Source organism: Lithobates pipiens, unplaced genomic scaffold (genome assembly GCF_037356315.1).
Source record: "Lithobates pipiens isolate NorthernLeopardFrog02 unplaced genomic scaffold, aLitPip1_a1.2 Scaffold_22, whole genome shotgun sequence".
Classification (NCBI taxonomy): domain Eukaryota; kingdom Metazoa; phylum Chordata; class Amphibia; order Anura; family Ranidae; genus Lithobates; species Lithobates pipiens.
This window is the reverse complement of record NW_027507784.1, coordinates 96,165,432-96,185,356: the sequence shown is the minus strand read 5'-3', so window position 1 is coordinate 96,185,356 and position 19,925 is coordinate 96,165,432. Positions and strand designations below refer to the sequence as shown.

The following is a 19,925-nucleotide window of genomic DNA, read 5'->3' as shown; positions in this document are numbered from 1 at the left end:
GAAACACATTTAACCCCTTGATCGCCCCCTAGTGTTAACCCCTTCCCTGCCAGTGATATTTATACAGTAATCAGTGCATTTTATAGCACTGATCGCTGTATGAATGTCAATAGTCCTGAAAATGTGTCAAAAGTGTCCGATCTGTCTGCGGCAGTACCGCTAAAAATCGCAGATCCCTGCCATTACTAGTAAAGAAAATTATAAAAATGCCATAAAAATGCCATAAATCTTTCCCCTAGTTTGTAGATGCTATACCTTTTGGGAAAACCAATCAATATACGAGTATTGAAATTTTTTTTTACTAAAAATATGTAGAATATATATTGGCCTAAACTGAGGAAGAAATTTGTTTTTTAAAAACATTTGGGGATATTTATTATAGCAAAAAGTAAAAAATATTGTTTTGTTTTCAAAATTGTCACTCTATTTTTGTTTATAGCGCAAAAAATAAAAAACGCAGAGGTGCTCAAATACCCCCAAAAGAAAGCTCTATTTGTGGGGAAGATGTCAATTGTGTCAATTGTGTTTGGGTGCAATGTCGCAGGGCCGTGCAATTGTCAGTTAAAGCGACGCAAAAAAATCACAAAAAATGGCCTGGTCATTAAGCAACCAAATCTTCCGGTCTGTAAGTGGTTAAAGGAGGTAAAAAAAAAAATATTTTTTAGAAACAAAAAATACACTTTGACCTATGTAATACTTATAACGATCAAACTCAATAAATGGCAGGACCCTGTATGGAGAAGACTACCCTAGACTGGGTAAGTTGAGGGTGGTTTGAGGGTGGGAGGCTATATACCTTGTTTCATGCTACACACTATATATGGGTGTAATATAAAATATGGTAAGAAGTTGGACTTTGCCTTTAAAATATAAAAGTAACACTGCCAGACACTGCATCTCCCATTGGGAAGCCACACAAAAGCTACATCACAAATGGTACCTCACCCCAGCCATGCTTGCTGCCATCTACCCTACAACATTGGCGAAGTGCTGGAGAGGTTGCGAGGAGAAAGGAACTTTACACCATATCTGGTGGGACTGCTACAACATCCAAAAGTTCTGGCATGAGGTATCTGCCCTCATCTCCTCCACATGTCCTGCATCTCCCCCATGACATCTTTGGATCTCCTGTTGGGTTTATCGATCCCCACGTGGCATAAACAAACCAAAATACTGGCAACTCATATCCTGATAGCTGCCTGTCTAGCACTAGCGAAAAGGTGGAAGTCTGTAAACTAACCCACAATAGCGGACACTATCCGCATACTTAATGAGCACTTCAAACTGGAGTATGCATTTGCTAAATCCGAACTGACCACCAAAGCTTTTTTTCAAAAATTGGGCTTTATGGATTGCTGATGAGAGAAGCCCCTTGACTGATTACTACCCCCTCCTCCATTTTTCCAGTTCTCCACATTTCCACTCAGGTCTACTTATTGGCACTAAGACATTCTAACGCTACTATGTATTGTTCTAGTTAACAACCTATTAACATGTTATGTAAATCAGACCTAAGTAATGTTTCAACTGTTTGTAGAAAAACTACTATGGACATTCAGTTGTATGTTTTCCTTGAAACTCAATAAACTTTAAGTTTACAAAGAAAATATATATATATATAACACCTGCGGAATGTACAATTCTCTGTATAGAATTTTATTTACAGGTTTACATTTAATGTTTTGTTGTCTTTGGAAAATGAATCTGTAGAATACAAAAGTACTTTAGAAGAAAAGTGTAGTTTATGATGCCAGGGAACAACATTTATTTCACCAGAGATCTGCCTATTTATCCAAAGCCTACCCCTGAAATGACCCTTCCAACAACATACAGTGTGTACCTGAATGACCCATTGACACTATGAGGTGGAAGGCGGACCACCTACATTACAACATTCATGAAGACACAATTTGTAGGGAAGCTCCGTGTGCTCTAAAGCAGGGGTGTCCAATTTTTTTTCCGTAGGGCCAGATTTGATGAAGTGAACATGCGCGAGGGCCGAACATTTTGCCTGACATTCTTTGAACCATTAAAATTTGGTAAAGTGTGCTCGTTTGAGCACTAATACACTGCCCAAAAAGAATTCACTTGCCTTTGTGGCTGTGTGTGAGTAAAGAGATGAGCCCAGGCGTATTATTTGGATATATTTATTGGCGTATTGACTTTAAGAGGGAAGTTTCAGGAAAAAATTTTAAAATTTTAAATAAAGAACTGTGATGCAAAATAAGGGTCAGTGCCCATCTGCAGACCCCCAATTGCCATAAATGCACCCACCATTACCAGGAATGCACCCCCCCATTGATAGGAATGCACCCACCACTGCCAGGAATGCAGCACCCATCATTGCCAGGCATGTACCCACCGTTTCCAGGAATGCAGCACCCATCATTGCCAGGAATGCACTCACCATTGCCAGGAATGCAGCACCCACCATTGCCAGGAATGCACTCACCATTGCCATGAATGCAGCACCCACCATTGCCAGCAATGCACTCACCATTGCCAGAAATGCAGCACCCACCATTGCCAGGAATTCACTGTGCAGCCTTGGAGGGCACATGACGGGGGCAGGACGAGTGCCAAAGATATCCTACAGGAGAATCTACTGTTTACACAGCGGCCTCTTTAAGAGAAAGTCCCGCCTACTTTGATGGACAGAACAGTCGTCCATGGGACTTCCTATTACAGAGGCTGCCGTGTAAACAGGAAATACTAATCTTGTGCGCACGGCACTCGTCCCGCCTCCTCCCTTCAAGGCAGCCAGCATATATATCTTTTGTGGCCCTGGCGTTGGGAGATCGTCGGGGTCCACAAAAGATATACATGTTTAGATAACCAGACGGGCCGTTCAAAACCAAACCGGCTGACTTTGGACATGCCTGCTCTAAAGCGACTGAAAAGGCAAAGGTACGAACTGATACTTTAGCATACCCTTTATTCTATAAAAAAAATTTTTTTTTTTAACAGAGATACATAGTAAATAGTATGATCAGATTAATTTGAATAGCCACTCTCAAGTACAAATAAAATGGTCAATTGAATTTGTAAATCACCAAAACACTAAGTGGAGGCCATTGGGAAACAACACCAAGCCTCAAAATGTACAAACTTTGAAAACTTTTTCCTTAATACATGTTCTTTTTCTGCATATGTGTGACTTAAAGTGGATGTAAACCCCCAAATATACCCAGTGAAGTGAATAGCCTCAGATGATACACAGAGATGAAACAAATCTCCCTACATAAATTTTACATGTATATCTGCTGTCTTAATCTTTATATACTGTTTAGAAGTGGACCATTGTGTTAGGAGATTTTCTCTTCCTGTTCAACACTGCAGTAAAGCCTGGGCATACAGTCAAGACAGCTGATTGGAGAAAGGCACACACCCCCTCATAGGTAGAGACTTTCAGCTCTGCTCGTTGAATCGTTCAGCTCTATGCTAATCTATTTATAGCATCCTCCCCAACACAAAACTCAGGCTGCTTTTATCATATGTGACAGAGGACTTGTCAGAAGTTATCATGCTGATAACAGAAGAATTGAGCAGGAGACAACTAAGGGACATAGTGCTCTGAAGAGAGATCACAAAACACTGCAGATATATGTGCCCAGCTCAAATTTCATGAAGGGTGGTTTACTTTAAAGTGTCATTAAACACTATCAATAAATGCTTTATTACATGCTGTTCATACTCAGTTCATTTTCTGTATTCTGCAAAAACGTGGTTGATCCTGCTCTTCTCTACAGTGGTGTGAAAAAGTGTTTGCCCCCTTCCTCATTTCCTGTTCCTTTGCATGTTTGTCACACTTAAGTGTTTCGGAACATCAAACCAATTTAAACAATAGTCAAGGACAACACAAGTAAACACAAAATGCAATTTGTAAATGAAGGTGTTTATTATTAAAGGTGAAAAAAAATCCAAACCATCATGGCCCTGTGTGAAAAAGTGATTGCCCCCTAAACCTAATAACTGGTTGGGCCACCCTTAGCAGCAACAACTGCAATCAAGCGTTTGCGATAATCTGCAATGAGGCTTTTACAGCGTCCTGGAGGAATTTTGGCCCACTCATCTTTGCAGAATTGTCCTAATTCAGTTACATTAGAGGGTTTTCGAGCATGAACGGCCTTTTTAAGGTCATACCACAACATCTCAATAGGATTCAGGTCAGGACTTTGGCTAGGCCACTCCAAAGTCTTCATTTTGTTTTTCTTCAGCCATTCGGTGGTGGACTTGCTGGTGTGTTTAGGATCATTGTCCTGCTGCAGAACCCAAGTTCATTTCAGCTTGAGTATACGAACAGATGGTCGGACATTCTCCTTCAGGATCTCTTGGTAGACAGCAGAATTCATAGTTCCTTTTATCACGGCAAGTCTTCCAGGTCCTGAAGCAGCAAAACAGCCCCAGACCATCACACTACCACCACCATATTTTACTGTTGGTATAATGTTCTTTTTATGAAATGTAGTGTTCCTTCTACGCCAGATATACTTGGACACACACCTTCCAAAGAGTTCCACTTTTGTCTCATCGGTCCACAGAATGTTGTCCCAAAAGTCTTTGGGATCATCAAGATGTGTTGTGGAGAAATTGAGACGAGCTTTGATGTTCTTTTTGCTCAGCAGTGGTTTTCTCCTTGGAACTCTGCCATGCAGGCCATTTTTGCCCAGTCTTTTCCTGATGGTGGAGGCATGAACGCTGACCTTAACTGAGGCAAGTGAGGCCTGCAGTTCCTTGGACGTTGTTGTGGGGTCTTTTGTGACCTCTTGGATGAGTCGTCGCTGCGCTCTTGGGGTAATTTTGGGCGGCCGGCCACTCCTGGGAAGGTTCACCACTGTTCCATGTCTTCGCCATTTGTGGATAATGGCTCTCACTGTGGTTCGCTGGATTCCCAAAGCTTTGGAAATGGCTTTATAACCCTTTCCAGACTGATAGATCTCAATTACTTTCTTTCTCAATTGTTCCTGAATTTCTTTGGGTCTCGGCATGATGTGTAGCTTTTAAGGATCTTCTGGTGGACCTTACTGTGTCAAGCAGCTCCTATTTAAGTGATGCCTTGATTGTGAACAGGTGTGGCAATAATCAGGCCTGGGTGTGGCTAGAGAAATTGAACTCAGGTGTGGACAACCACAGTTATAGTATGTTTTAACAAGGGGGGCAATCACTTTTTCACACAGGGCCATGATGGTTTGGATTTTTTTTCACCTTTAATAATAAACACCTTCATTTACAAATTGCATTTTGTGTTTACTTGTGTTGTCCTTGACTATTGTTTAAATTGGTTTGATGTTCCGAAACACTTAAGTGTGACAAACATGCAAAGGAACAGGAAATGAGGAAGGGGGCAAACACTTTTTCACACCACTGTATCGCCACCTTATGTCCAAGTCCACAATTCAGCTAGATATTTTGCAAAGCAGTGTTGGCAGCTCTGCACGTGCTCAGTTTTCGGTGAGTTTCTATGCTGAGCATTTCCTCCCCATCACATCTGAGCAGCTCATGTGACTATAGAGTCACACAAGTGGGTGTATACAAAGTGGTAAATGACAGCCCACTCGCTCCCTCTACCTCCATGCCACTAACCAGCTAAGCACAATGGGGGCGGTATATTACATGCAGATTAATGGAGGCTTACCCTCGCTTTTATTCTAAGACACATGCTGGAGAGTCATGACACAGCATGTGATTGGCAGAAATCCGCCCACCCCATGTTATTGCCAAAAAATAGTAAAGATTTGACTTCAAATACATATTTGTTATGAGAATTTAAAACTGTTTATTGATATTAATTATTTATTTTTACTCTGTATTCTATTTGTACTCCAAAGGCTGTTTTTTTTTTAACATGTGACCAGCAAAAGAGGACTAGAGGCTCCTCCTGCTTATGTTTCCCTGCAGACAGGCTGGGTAAGAGCTGGGTCATGTGACAGCTGCATATCGATTAGGAAAAAAGTACTAAGGCCTCTTTCACACGGGGCGGATCAGTAATGATCCGCCCCGTGATGATCCGCTCGCTCAGCGGGGATCGCTCCCTTGTCCCCGCTGAGCCGGCGGCGGACAGGGCGGTCTCCGCACACTGTGCAGGGACCGCCCTGTCAGCTCTCCGCTCTCCTCTATGGGAATCGGATGAGCACGGACCGTCTGTCCGTGTTCATCCGATCCGCTCTGCAGACGGACAGAAAAATAGGATTTTCTTCCGTCTGCAGAATCGGACAGTTGCGGAGGCGGACAATAGCGGGTGTCTGCTGATGCTCGTCCGCAGACACCCGCTATCCCATAGGGATGAATGTATGCCCGTATTTCATTTTCATCCGCAAACGGATGGATGAAATACGAACATACCATCCGCATGTGTGAAAGGGCCCTTAGATGTTTTTTTTTGTAAATTAAAATAATTACAACGTCATTAACCACATACAGGGATAGAAAGGGACATTGTCCATTAAACAGTGTGCATTTAGTATCACTTCAATTCAACAAGAGGACTTTAGGGAGCACAGAGGATGTTTAAAGGAGTCATAAGGCTCTATAAGGTTCATGAAAGATAAAAAAAACTATTTTTGTATGATGTTTGTAAGATCTAAATGAATCCTGTGATACAAAAAGCATATATTGTACAAAAAGGACATTGATTATTCCAAATGAATAGATTAGATAGATAGATAGATAGATAGATAGATAGATAGATAGATAGATAGATAGATAGATAGATAGAATATTAATTGTCCCTTCCAGCTACCCTAGGGAGCTCTAAATTACTAACCACCACATGGGTGAATACAGTGATCACCCTCCATCTGCTCAGACACAATTACAGCCACATTATTGTTGATGACACAAATGATTAACGGAAGCCTAGAGGCAGGCCTGAAAAATAGCAAAAATGCTGCAAACCAAAGCACGCTTCATAATGCCTTCCAATCAATACAAGATATGAGCGATAGCCTACATACTGAGTCTATTAAGAAATGAAGAAAACCTTCACTAAATAATTAATTAAAGTTTGGTAAATACTAAAACACGAGAAAGCTAATTTGTGAAACCAAGCTCTAGCATTTTGTGGAACGTTCACTTTGTTCAGTGCATTACTGTGTGTTATATATTAAAATAATTTAGGGGTCAGTCCACCCAAAAGTAATATTTTAGTTATAGGTGGAGCATGGTGGGCTCTCAGCCCATAGCTTATCAAATGTCATAGATACTGCACCTGGGAGATCCCCATGCCATACTTCCTGACTCTCTTCCTGTCTACCTTTGTGTGTTCCAGCTTCAGCATTCTGGCATTCTAACTTCTGAAAATTGGGACTCAGTTACTACTGGCCACCGGCCTCCATTTGCCCAACAGCCCAAAAAAAATCAGCTGTAACTGTCCCTCCAACCTTCCCAGAGTGGCCTGCAACTATGCATAAAACCCCAGCTGACTGCATCTACAGCTGACTTTAGAAGGCCCCATTTAGGAAGATCACATCAAGTGCCTGGTACTCTTGCTAGTTGGAAGGTGAGTTTTTTTTCTAAGTAAGGCATGTGTTTGTCCATGGCCAGTCCAAAGCTGCCCATACATGAAGTGAATTGTGCAATCTTCTGATGAAGCAGAAGAAATAAACTTCAGCAGGTGGCCCTGTTGGCCTCCTACCACATAACATCCCTCCACTGAAAAATCAAAACAGAAATCAGGTGGAAAATATGTCAGCCTAACAGTTCCTGCATCCAATCAGATGGAGCTGCTGTTCAGGCATTTTGACAGTGGGTGGGACTGGCTGTCAAAATACAATAACTGCAGCAGGAGATTGCTCCAGCTGTGCTGTATAGCGTGGATGGAGGAACCTGTTGGGTTTTTTACACAGCAGGAATGGGAAAAAAAATTCTATATGTGTACGGTAAGCTTAAGATAAGACTTACAGAAGCACACAGTAGAGGTTACCAATGACCAAGAAATGTGTCAGTCTGGAAATGACATGACTACATAACCTTCCATTTGCAGGGCCAGATTAAGAACATCATGGGCCTGGTGCTGAGGATTTTGGTAGGGCCTTTTATAAACAATAAGTAAATAAAAATGCAAACATTTTTTTGTTATAACAAATTAAATTAAAGAGAGAGAGGGAGGATGAGAGAGAGAGAAAGGGGATGGAGGAGGTGTGAGGGGTAAGGGATCGAGGATGAGAGAGAAAGGGGGGGATGAGAGAGAGAGGATGCACATGAGCATGTGTGGGAATGACATAAACGCAGCCTGGCCAAGGCAAGTGACCGAAGGCACAGAACCCAGAAGGAAGTCCGGGTGAAGATGGAAGTGCCCGAGCCCCGCCGGATTGATCACAGCACAGCACTGGAGGGCTCAGTCTGACAATTTAAGTGTACCCTAATGTGCTAATATGCTGGGCATACTTGTACATTATGGCATAACCTACCCCAGGGCCTCTAAAAAGTAGTAATGTTCGAAATGTTTACTACTGCTTTAATATCACGAGCCTCTCATGGGGCCCCCTACTGACCCTGTGGCCCTTGGGCAGTGCCTAAGTGCATAGTTGTCAACATTTCAAAAATATTTTCAGGAACGCTTTTTTACAATTGCTATATTTAGAGTAGCTGACATCCCCTATGTTCCTCTATACATCACAATAGTAATTACAAAATTAAATAAATATTAATAATGGGGCAGAACAAATATGAGGACTGTGAGATTTCCTTTAGTTGAACTAACAAAAGTGCCCATTCTAGAGCTGGTAACATTGAGGATATTCAGTATAATTTTAAAGAACAGTTTTTGTGGGTAAGAGGCATAGGGGAGGAGTATGGATGGTATAAAAGTGGGAAGTATGTGCAGGTGAGGGAGAGGAATGTGGAGGGTCTAACAGTGGGCACTATGTACATGAGGAGTGCAGAGGGTATGGCAGAAGGCACTATGTACAGGAGAGGAGTGTGAAGGGTATGACAGTGGGGGTTATGCACAGCAGAGGAGTGTAGAGGGTATGACATTGGGCACTATGTATAAGAGAACAGTGTGGAGGGTATAACAGTGAGCAATATGTACAGGAGTGTGGAGGGTATGACAGTGGGCACTATGTACAGGAGAGAAGTGTGGAGAGTAGGACAGTAAGCAGTAATTACAGGAGAGGGGTGTGGAGGGAGGGTATGACGCTGGGCACTATGTATAGGAGAGGAGTATGGAGGGAATGACAGTGAGTAGTATGTACAGGAGAGGAGTGTGGAGGGTGTGACAGTGGGCACTATGTATAGGAGAGAAGTGTGGAGGGTATGACAGTGGGCACTATGTATAGGAGAGGAGTATGGAGGGTATGACAGTGAGTAGTATGTACAGGAGAGGAGTGTGGAGGGTATGACAGTGGGCACTATGTATAGGAGAGAAGTGTGGAGAGTATGACAGTGGGCACTATGTATGGGAGAGGAGGATGAAGTAATCTGGGAAGGAAAAATGTAAAGGTTTGTGGAAGGATGTTTAGGGACTGCGTAGTGGTTAATCGGGCCATACATGGATTGAAATTACACCAATTAAGCAGAGACCAGCCATAGTCAATCTATGTATGGGCTAGCTGGTTTTACACAAGTCAACCTATTAACCGACTTGAGTACAACCAGCCTGTCAGGTTTTCCCCAAAACAATCAGTGCTGCCAGCTATAGTTAGCAACACTGATCATTGTATTCACTGGCAGAACACAATAACACTGCGGGAGTGATTCCCCCATCCACAGGTCAGCAGGTGAGAGGGTGTGTGGGGACAAGCTGGGGAGAGATACTAGTCAGTCCCTGGGTAGGCACTGGTTAGTATCAGAGCCAGATACACACAGGTTACATACGCCACGATCGTTAGAACGAGAGCAATAATTCTAGCACTAGACCTCCTCTGTAACTCTAAACGTGTAACCTGTAAAAAAATTTAAAGCATCGCTTAGTACACAACAAAAAATAGTGCTAACTTTAGTGGGTTTTTTTAAAGAATGAAACAGTTTCTTTCCAAAAAAAAAAGTTTGAAAAATTGCTGCACAAATGTCATGTAACATAAAAAGTTGCAAAGACCACAATTTTATTCCATAGGGTGTCTGCTAAAACAATATATAATGCTTGAGGGTTCTGAGTAATTTTCTAGCATAAAAAAATGATGATTTTTACATGTAGGAGAGAAGTCTCAGAATGGGCCTGGGTGGCAAGGGGTTAATTATCATAAGTAATATACAAATAATTATTATGAGCACTGTGAGTTCATCCTCTCAGTCTTCTGCAGAGTGTTCCAGATTGTGTTTAAACTGGCCGCTCTGTATGTAGCTTCTGACAGACTGCACAAGCAGCCCTGTATCTCCGGAACCATAGATGATAGCAGCCCCATATTTGATGATAGCATAGATGATAGCAGCCCCATACCAGTGCTGGAGTGGGTCTTTAGCTACCTATCCCCCAAATGTGGGGTCTCTGTGACTCCTGATCGCCGAGCTACAATCCTCGAAGTCAATCTTTTTTTTTTTTTTTTTGGGCAAATGGGCCTATCTTGAGAAAGGGGCCTGGAGCTGCAGCTCCAATAGCCCCTATGTTAATCCGGCCCTGTCCATTTGACTAGAACACATCACTTTTACAGGACATTTAGTAATTTGAACAGTGCAAATTCTTTGTCTAAATCAGACAATAAGTCATGTTTTTTTTTTTTTTGCTGTGGGTTCACATCTATTCTAATTTTGATTTAAAGCCCAGCTCCAGGAATAGGACAAAATTTACCCTTACAGTGTGCCCCTCACCCACTTCAAGGGTTAAATGCTTGTTGAAGGGTATTTACCTTACCCCTTCTCTGACTGGCTCCAGCCCTCTCTTCCTCTCCCTCCAGAACTCCAGACTATGGCTGGTCCCTCTGTTTCATCACATAATATTGTATCAGGAGTGCGACCACAGCTAGGATCGCTTTAGGCCATTCGTTTACAAGACCACTCGCACCACTGGAGGGATCCTTCCAAAGCAAGGAATAAGGCAAGTATTACTCTTTATTGCTGCACCCCTAGGCTAAACGGCAGTTATCCCTTGTAGTGTGGGGAGGGGGGAGGCAATGCAAGGGCAAATTTTGTATAATTCAGGGGTTTCCAAACTGTGGCCTTAGCGGCGAAAGTGGCCCTTTGCTTGCCTTTATCTGGCTCTTGGGGCACTTTTCCATACACTGATACAAGACACTAATCCTCTCACTGACACCAGCAATGGGGCACTTTTTCTCCCACTGACACCAATGATAGGGCACTTTTCCTCCCACTGACAGACACCAACAATGGGGCAATATTTCTGCTACTGACATCAACAATGGGGCATTATTTCTCCTACTGATAACAGCGATAGGGCACTATTCTTCCCCCTAATACCAAAGATGTATTGCTTACTCCCACTGATGCCAGAACAATTTATACTCCTAATGGCCACAGCCCAGCCCCCCTAAAGACTGGAGGACAGTAAACTGGCCCATTGTTTAGAAAGTTTGGTGACCCCTGGTCTAAATAGTTGGGGTTTAACCATTGCAGTTTGTGTTTTCTTGGAGGGAGGGGGCATGTCAAATGTAGATTTTATCTAATTCTTGTAGTTGGGCTTTAATCATTGCAGTGTGGGTGGGGGCATTGCAAGGATATATTTTGCCTAATACCCAGAGTTGGGCTTTAATACGACTCTCATCTGATCTTTTCCTCCTTTCACATTAAGCTTCAATACTGAAGGTGTTACCCAGTGTGGAAATTTATTTTAAGGGTAGTTATAGCCTTTGTCATTTCTGCCTTTCTAAAGATCAAAAGTTGACACAGGTGATTTCAAGCCGTCCTTCCATCTGCAGCATGATCTGATGAGTAAATAAAGCTAAACGGACTTCCTGTTTACTTAGACATATAGTAGGTAAACATTCTAGGACAGAATTACGTATCAGTGGAAAGCAAATCGTTATGGAAAAATCAAAATATCCAGTGATTCATTCAAAATGACCTCTCAACACATGTGCTCAACTTCCAATATTCATTCAGCCTCTCTGTACAACAAAAGGTAAAGTTCCACCAGACCGAAGACCACTGTGCATCACTGCATCCAGCTAAGGGTTAGTCATCATCCTCTGCTCAACCAATTCATGTGACACTCGTCCTAGGGATTTTCTGCTTGCTCTTATGATGTCATTGAATCTTTTTTTAGGAAATATTGTTTCCAAAAATAAAATAGCATTTTGGTTCCGACCTATTTTTTTTTTATACAGCGTCTTTGATGTGAAAGAACGGTGGGGGCGGGGAGGACCCTGGCTTGCCTACACAATGGTAACTTATAAGTAGAATAATAACAGACACCATCTTTACACAGAGGCCTACAGATTTCATGCTAAAAAACAATGTCATCAAGTGTTCATTGCATCTTCTCTGGCCATGGATCTTTAAAGGCTACGTCAATGCAAAGGTTTTATATGGGCATATCCTGCAGACCACAACTAAACAGACCAATTGCCTGTTGCTAGATAGAATTTGGCCTTCTGGTTGCTAACAATTAGGATGTGCATATATGATAGCTTCACGCTCAATATTTCTCTAAAGAATAACTGAAATGAAGGTTTAACATATACACATCCGGGAAAAAAAACACAGATCTATAGGCTAGGTTGTTGCAATGATGCATTTGGTTAGATCCTCTTGATATGTATGTGTTCTAAATATTCTTACACATCAAAAAAATTATTTTGTGCCTGGTGTCATAAGATATGGTTAAAATAATTCCAAACTGATTACCAAGGGCAATATCACACCTTACGTCGGGTGGCAGATCACTGATGCCCAAGGCATCCAATTCACACCCCCTACAGATACACTGTATACATGTGTATTTGTGACCTTCAAGCCATTCCTCCTACCCAGGTCTATAATACAGGATGGACTTAGCATCTCAAATCAACACAGAGGGGGAAAAAAAAAATCAATCAATCACTGTGCAGCTCGTCTTTACTAGTCATTTCTAGAAACCGTCTCTGTCCCCCCCATTCTGGAAGCAGAACACAGGGTACATTCCGTCAAGGAGGAAAAGGGGGGGGGGGGTGGGGGAGTGACCAAGCCATGCAAAAAAAGAAAAGCAAATCCAATAGCAAACACCAGACCCTCCTGTGTGATGGAGAGAGGCCTGAAATGCATTGGTCGCAGGACCTGTAGCACCAAAGGGGTTAATTCATTAAGGCAACATAATTACTAAATCCCTATAGATGTACTTGTCCTCTTCCTCTCTTGTATCCTTATACCCATCCCCCCTTGTTTCTGCATGGAACCCAGGCATCTTTGGGAGATGGGGGCTCAGAGATGTAGGGATGTGGATGGAAGAGTTAATCTGTAGATGGAAATGGAAATATACATGCAGATTTGGTTATGGGTGCCTGTCTGTGCCTTCAATACATATAGGTAGCCATTGTATAGATTAAAAGGCAGGGATACATGTTTACAAATATTATGTATCCATAATTGAGATAAAAGGCAGAAATACATGTTTATAAATATTATGTATCCATAATGGAGATAAAAGGTAGGATCACATATTTATAAATAGGATGTATCCATATTGATAAAAGGATAGGACAGGAAATCATATTTACAAATGTTACAAAGAATAGATATAAATAGATACATAAACACAGATTTATTTAAAGCATCCTGATGCCTTCATTATTTCATCCATCCAGGGAGGACAATGCAATAGGAATCCATCCTTTCCATAGAAGAATGATAAGAGAAAGGTAGGAGGAGGATGATGATGATGATGAGGAAGGATAATGGTGAGACCCTGGGATGGAGCCCCCTGGCCATCATACACATCCATTGAGCATCACTCACCCAGGCGGTGGGAACAATGCTATCCTCCTCGGCTCCTTGTCTTCCTCTCTCCCCCGCAGGATCCGGGAATCTCCTCTATTCCATGGATGTCCGGTAATTCCAGGGCTGGGGTGCCCGGATCGCTGTGTCCCCGTATGCCAGGCGTGTCCCCGATCAGCGGCTCCTGTATTGTGGATGGGAGGAGGAGGAGGACAGAGATATACACGATGCTGCTGCGCACAGGGCAGGTGCAACACAAACAGCCAGAGCCAGACACCTTCCCAGGGGCAGGATGGAGGGGGATGGAAACAATGGATGGGGCGAGGAGGCACCGATGACGAGAAGATGCCTCCTAAATATTGCCTGCCTTCAGGGCTGATGTGTTCTGTCTCCTGTGCAATCCACACCCCTAAAATAATGCTTTCCTTAGCCAGAGAAACTGAAACGTCTAAAAGGACACCCCCTCCACCTCTTGATGTCACATATTGCACCACCCATTAAAGGAACTTTAGCCTTAAAGTGCATTTCCACTTTTGCTGTCTATTTTGAAAAACATATATATATATATATATATATATATATATATATATATATATATATATATATATATATATATATATATATATATATATATATATACACACACACACACATATATATACCCACTTGCTTACTGGGCACTTAAACCCCCCTCCTATCCAGACCAATTTCCAGCTTTCAGCGCTGATGCACTTTGAATGACAATTGCGCAGTCATACAGCACTGTACCCAAATTAAATTTTTATCATTTTTTTTCCCCCAAATTGAGCTTTCTTTTGGTGGTATTTGATCACCTGTGCAATTTTTATTTTTTGTTATAAAAATGTAAAAAGACCGAATTAAAAAAATTATAAAATTTTAAAACGCGTAATTTTTGTCCGTCATTGATGTACGCTGATGAGGCGACACTGATGATTTTTTTTTTCTCAGAAAAAACGACGAAGCATTTGATGGGCGCTGGAGAGGTAGCATTTGATAGGCGCCGGTGAAGCTGCATTTGAGAAGCGCTGGTGAGGCTGCATTTGATAGGCGCCGGTGAGGCTGCATTTGATAAGCGCTGGTGAGGCTGCATTTGATAGACGCCGGTGAGGCTGCATTTGATGGGCGCTGGTGAGGTTGCATTTGATGTGCACTGGAGAGGAAGCATTTGATGGGCGCTTGTGAGGCTGCATTTGATGGGCGCTGGAGAGGCTGAATTTGATGGGCGCTGGTGAGGCTGCATTTGATGGGTGATGGTGATCCGGTGAGCTAGTGAGCTAGTGATCGGCTTCTTTTTCTCCTCAACTGTCAGCGTGAGGAGAAAAAAAAGCGATCACCGAGCTTTTGTTTTGATCATGTGATCAGCTGTCATTGGCTGACAGCTGATCACATGGTAAGGGGTCGGGACCAGCCCCTTACTCGGATCGGTGATCACCTGAGTTTCAGTGACTCGTAATCACAGCACGCTCTGCGCACGTACTGTAGGGCGTGCGCAGGGATTGTGCACAGGGGAGACATTGGTCCCAAAAGGGAAGAGGCAATTATGCCTCATATATGCCCTCTGAAAGTGCCCACAAGTGCCACCTATCAATGCCCACAAGTGCCACCTATCAATGCCCACCATTGGTGCCAATCAGTGCCACCTAGATGGGCGCTGGTGAGGCTTCATTTGATGGGCGCTGGTGAGGTAGCTTTTGATGGGTGCTGGTGGGGCTGTATTTGATGGGCGCTAGTGAGGTTGCATCATTTGATGTGTGCTGGAGAGGTAGTATTTGGTGGGTGCTGGTGAGGTAGAATTTGATGGGTGCTGGTGAAACTGCATTTGATGGGCACTGCTGAGGCAGTATTTGATGGGCGCTGGAGAGGCTGCATTTGAGGAGCGCCTCATTAAAAAGGTGGGGTATACATGGACAGGGCAAAGGGGGTCAGGGGTGGGTAAAATGAGGTTTCACCTAGGGTGTCAAAAATCCTTGCACCAGCCCTGTATATATATATATATATATATATATATATATATATATATATATATACACTGTATATACTGTATATATGTGTGTGTTTATGCCTTTTTTTATATATTACACTGTGGTTCACATGTCCTCTTGTCAGGAGCCGGAGACTGTTATCAGTGGACAGACTGCCACAAGCCAAAGATTGCTATAAGCGTGATTCTCTTTCTACCTTTGTGAGGAGTTTTTAATTATGTTTTTGGAATAAATGTATCAAAGGATAATGCACAAGGCTGGTGCGCCCTTTCTTTTCTGTTTTATCATTTGACTATTAGGATACCCATATCCTGGAGGGCAGCAAGGCCGAACGTCATTGTCCCCCCTGAATTTTAAGCTGCATAGCCAACACACCCATGTGCAAGAGTATTTGTTTTTGTTGTACACTCTACAGGAGCTTCTGACGTCAATTTATGCAGCACTTGACATATACACTCACAGGCCAGTTTATTGGGTACACCTTGCTAGTAGGGGGTTGGAACCCCTTTTGCCTTCAGAACTGCCTTAAAAGTATGGGTTTTGGCTTTTTTTTTGTAGATTTATACTTACCTAGGTGGATGCAGCGTCAGTTTGATGCTGCCTCTGTCCCCTGGCGCCTCTGGATTGAGAACCGAGCAATCAAACGTTGTTAATCGATCGGATCTGACAGCTCCCCAATCAGAGAGCTGCAGACTGTCAGTCGCTGCTCTCTGCTCTTCTCCCTCCTCGCTCATTGGAGCGCTGAGTTGTGGAGGGACGGGGGCGGCTCGCTGAGAGGGGTATCGTTCCAGGCACCTGATGGATCCAGGCTCCATTGTCGTGATGATGCGGTGCCTGAACCGTCTTCTGTGACATCAGCAGGGAGCAGACTTCAGCCCGCTCTATGCTGAAAAGGGGTCACAGGAGTGCAAAACGAATAGCTATACTTCTCCTTGAACCCCTTCCCGTCTCGCGGTCTCAACAGCTGATCATAAAATCAGCTGTTGTACTGCGCATGCGCCGTTCGTCCCATGCACTTCTTGATAGCGGGCACTATCCAATAGCACACTGGTAAACGGCATTCCTCGGTTTGCGCTGATAGGGAGAGCCGATCGGTGGCTCTCCCTGTCGGGGGAGGGGGGATGTCTGTGCTGATAATCTGCACAATAATTATCAGCACAGCCCCATCAGATGTGCCACCACAGCTGCCAAAAGGTGACCATCAGCTGCCAGTCAGTGCTTCATCAGAACCATCTGTAGGTGCCCATAACAGTGCCAATCAGTGCCTATATCAGTGCCAATCAATGCCCATCACAGTGCCAATCAGTGCCCTACAGTAACACCTATCAGAACCTCATCAGTACCTCATCATCAGTGCTGCCCATCAGTACCGCCTATCAGTGCCAATCAATGCCGCCTGTCAGTGCCCATCACGGCCACTTGTCAGTGCCCATCACAGCTGCTTGTCAGTGTCCATCAGTGCTCCCTGTCAGTGCCACCTATCAGTGCCCATCAGTGCTGCATATCAGTGCCGCTATTGGTGCCATTCAGTGCTGTATATCAGTGCCCATCAATTTTACATATCAGTGCCTCCTCATCAGTGCCACCTTATCAGTGCCAACTCATCAGTGCTGCCTCATCAGTGCCCATCAATGCCACCTCATCAGTGTCTGTCAGTGAAGGAGAAAACTACATTTTATAACCGAAACAAAGAAAAGGTTTTTTTTTTCAAAAATGTTGGTCTTTTTTAGTTTGTTTAGCAAAATATAAAAACCTCAATGGTGATCAAATAAATAGGATCAAATAAAGAAAGCTTTATTTGTGGGAAGAAAATTATAAAAATGTAATTTTCATTCAAAGTGTGACAGCGCTGGAAGCTGAAAATTGTCTGGAATTGAAGTGGTTAAAGGGGGTGGTAAAGGATACTTTTTTTTTCTAAATACAAATAACAAACATGTTATACTTACCTGCTCTGTGCAAGGGTTTTGCACAGAGCAGCCCTGGTCCTCCTCTTCTGGGGTGCCTGTCGGCGCACCTGGCTCCTCCCATTGCTCAGTTTTCCCCACGGAGAGACACTTTCCATGGGGGCACCCATGGGGGTGCACTATGATTGCTGCTGCTCTGTCCATTGACACAGACAGTGGGACTCACTGCTCCCGCTGCTATTAATCTATCCAATGAGGAGTGAGGACAGAGACTTGTGCACATCACTGGAATGGATGGGATCAGATAGGAAATAGGGGAGGGGAGGGCTCTGGAGGAACTGCAGTAAAGAAGGTTTTTCACCTTAACCACTTCAGCCCCAGAAGGCTTTAACCCCTCTCTGACCAGATTGTTTTTTGCGATTCGGCACTGCGTCACTTTAACTGACAATTGCGTGGTCGTGTGACGTTGCTCCCAAACAAAATTGTTTTTTCCCACAAATAGAGCTTTCTTTTGGTGGTATTTAATCACCTCTGCGCTTTTTATTTTTTACGCTATAAAATAAAAAGCGTCAATTTTGGAAAAAAACACATTATTTTTTACCTTTTTGCTATAATAAATATCCCCAAAAATATATAAAAAAACATTTTTTTCCTCAGTTTAGGACGATACGTATTCTTCTACATATTTTTGGTAAAAAAATATTGCAATAAGCGATTATTGATTGGTTTTCACAAAGTTATAAAGTATACAAAATAGGGAATAGTTTTATTACATTTTTAGTAATATTTTTTTTTTACTAGTAATGGCGGCGATCCACAATTGTTATTGTCACTGCGACATTATGGCGGACACATCAGACAATTTTGACACATTTTTGGGAGCATTGGCATTAATACAGCGATCGATGCTATAAAATTGCATTGATTACTGTAAAAATTTCACTGGCAGTAAAGGGGTTAACCACTAGGGGGCGAGAGGGGTCAAGTGTGTCCTAGGGGCATGTTTATAACTGTCTGGGGGATGGGCTGTGTGTGACATCACACTGATCGCTGCTCCCGATGACTGTCATTAGGCAGAAGACGCTGTTTACATCAGCATCTCCCCGTTATTGAGCTCCATGAAACGATTGCGGCGATTGAGTCCGCGGGACGGCAGGGAATTCAAAGTAACGTACGGGTACGTTACTTTGCCCAGCCGTGCCAATCTGCCAACGTATAAGTACAGGAGCCAGTCGGGAACTGGTTAATGCATAGAATGCAATAAGGTGAAAAACCTTGAGACTTTACAATCCCTTTAAATGTGCGTGGCATAGATTCATCAAGGTGTTGGAAACATTCCTCAGAGATTTTGGTCCATATTGATATGACAGCATCACACAGTTGCTGCAGATTTGTTGGCTGCATATCCATGATACGAATCTCCCGTTCCACCACATCCCAAAGGTGCTCTATTGGATTGAGATCTGGTGACTGTGGAGGCCATCGGAGTACAGTGACTTCAGTGTCATGTTCAAGAAACCAGTGGGGAGATGATTTGAGCTTTGTGACATGGTGCATTATCCTGCTGGATGTGAGAACACTGTAGTCATAAAGGGATGGACATGGTCAGCAACAATACTCAGGTAGACCGTGGCATTTAAACGATGCTCAATTGGTACTATGGGGCCCAAAGTGTGCCAAGAAAATATCCCCCACACTATTACATCACCAGCCTGAGCCGTTGATACAAGACAGAATGGATCCATGCTTTCGTGTGGTTTATGCCAAATTCTGACCCTCTCATCTGAATGTCGCAGCTGAAATCGAGACTCATCAGACCAGGCAATGTTTTCCAATCTTCTATTGTCCAATTATGGTGAGCCTGTGCGAATTGTAGCCTCAGTTTCCTGTTCTTAACTGACAGGAGTGGCACCCGGTGTGGTCTTCTGCTGCTGTAGCCCATCTGTTCCAAGGCTCGATGTGTTGTGCATTCAGAGATGGTATTCTGCATACCTTGGTTGTAACGAGTGGTTATTTGAGTTACTGTTGCCTTTCTATCATCTCAAACCAGTCTGCCCATCCTCCTCTGACCTCTGACATCAACAAGGCATTTTCCTCCACACAACAGCCGCTCACTGGATATTTTCTCTTTTTTGGCCATTCTCTGTAAACCTGAGAGATAATTGTATGTGAAAATCCGAGTAGATCAGTTTTTTAAATACTCAGAGCAGCCCGT

The 19,925-nt window shown here is 43.1% G+C and overlaps 1 protein-coding gene across 5 annotated transcripts in view; it reads right to left on the bottom strand.

Annotated features, from left to right (window-relative positions):
- LOC143923962 (sodium channel protein type 2 subunit alpha-like) overlaps nt 1-14,249 on the bottom strand; it is a 372,282-nt gene extending 358,033 nt beyond the window's left edge. For 4 of the 5 annotated variants that reach the window (XM_077447919.1, XM_077447918.1, XM_077447920.1 and 1 more), the window contains exon 1: nt 13,825-14,249. The gene's annotated coding sequence lies outside the window, so the exon portion shown is untranslated. The remainder of the gene's footprint in view (nt 1-13,824) is intronic. The other variant, XM_077447921.1, reaches the window with a different exon arrangement.
- Nucleotides 14,250-19,925: the final 5,676 nt, after the last annotated feature.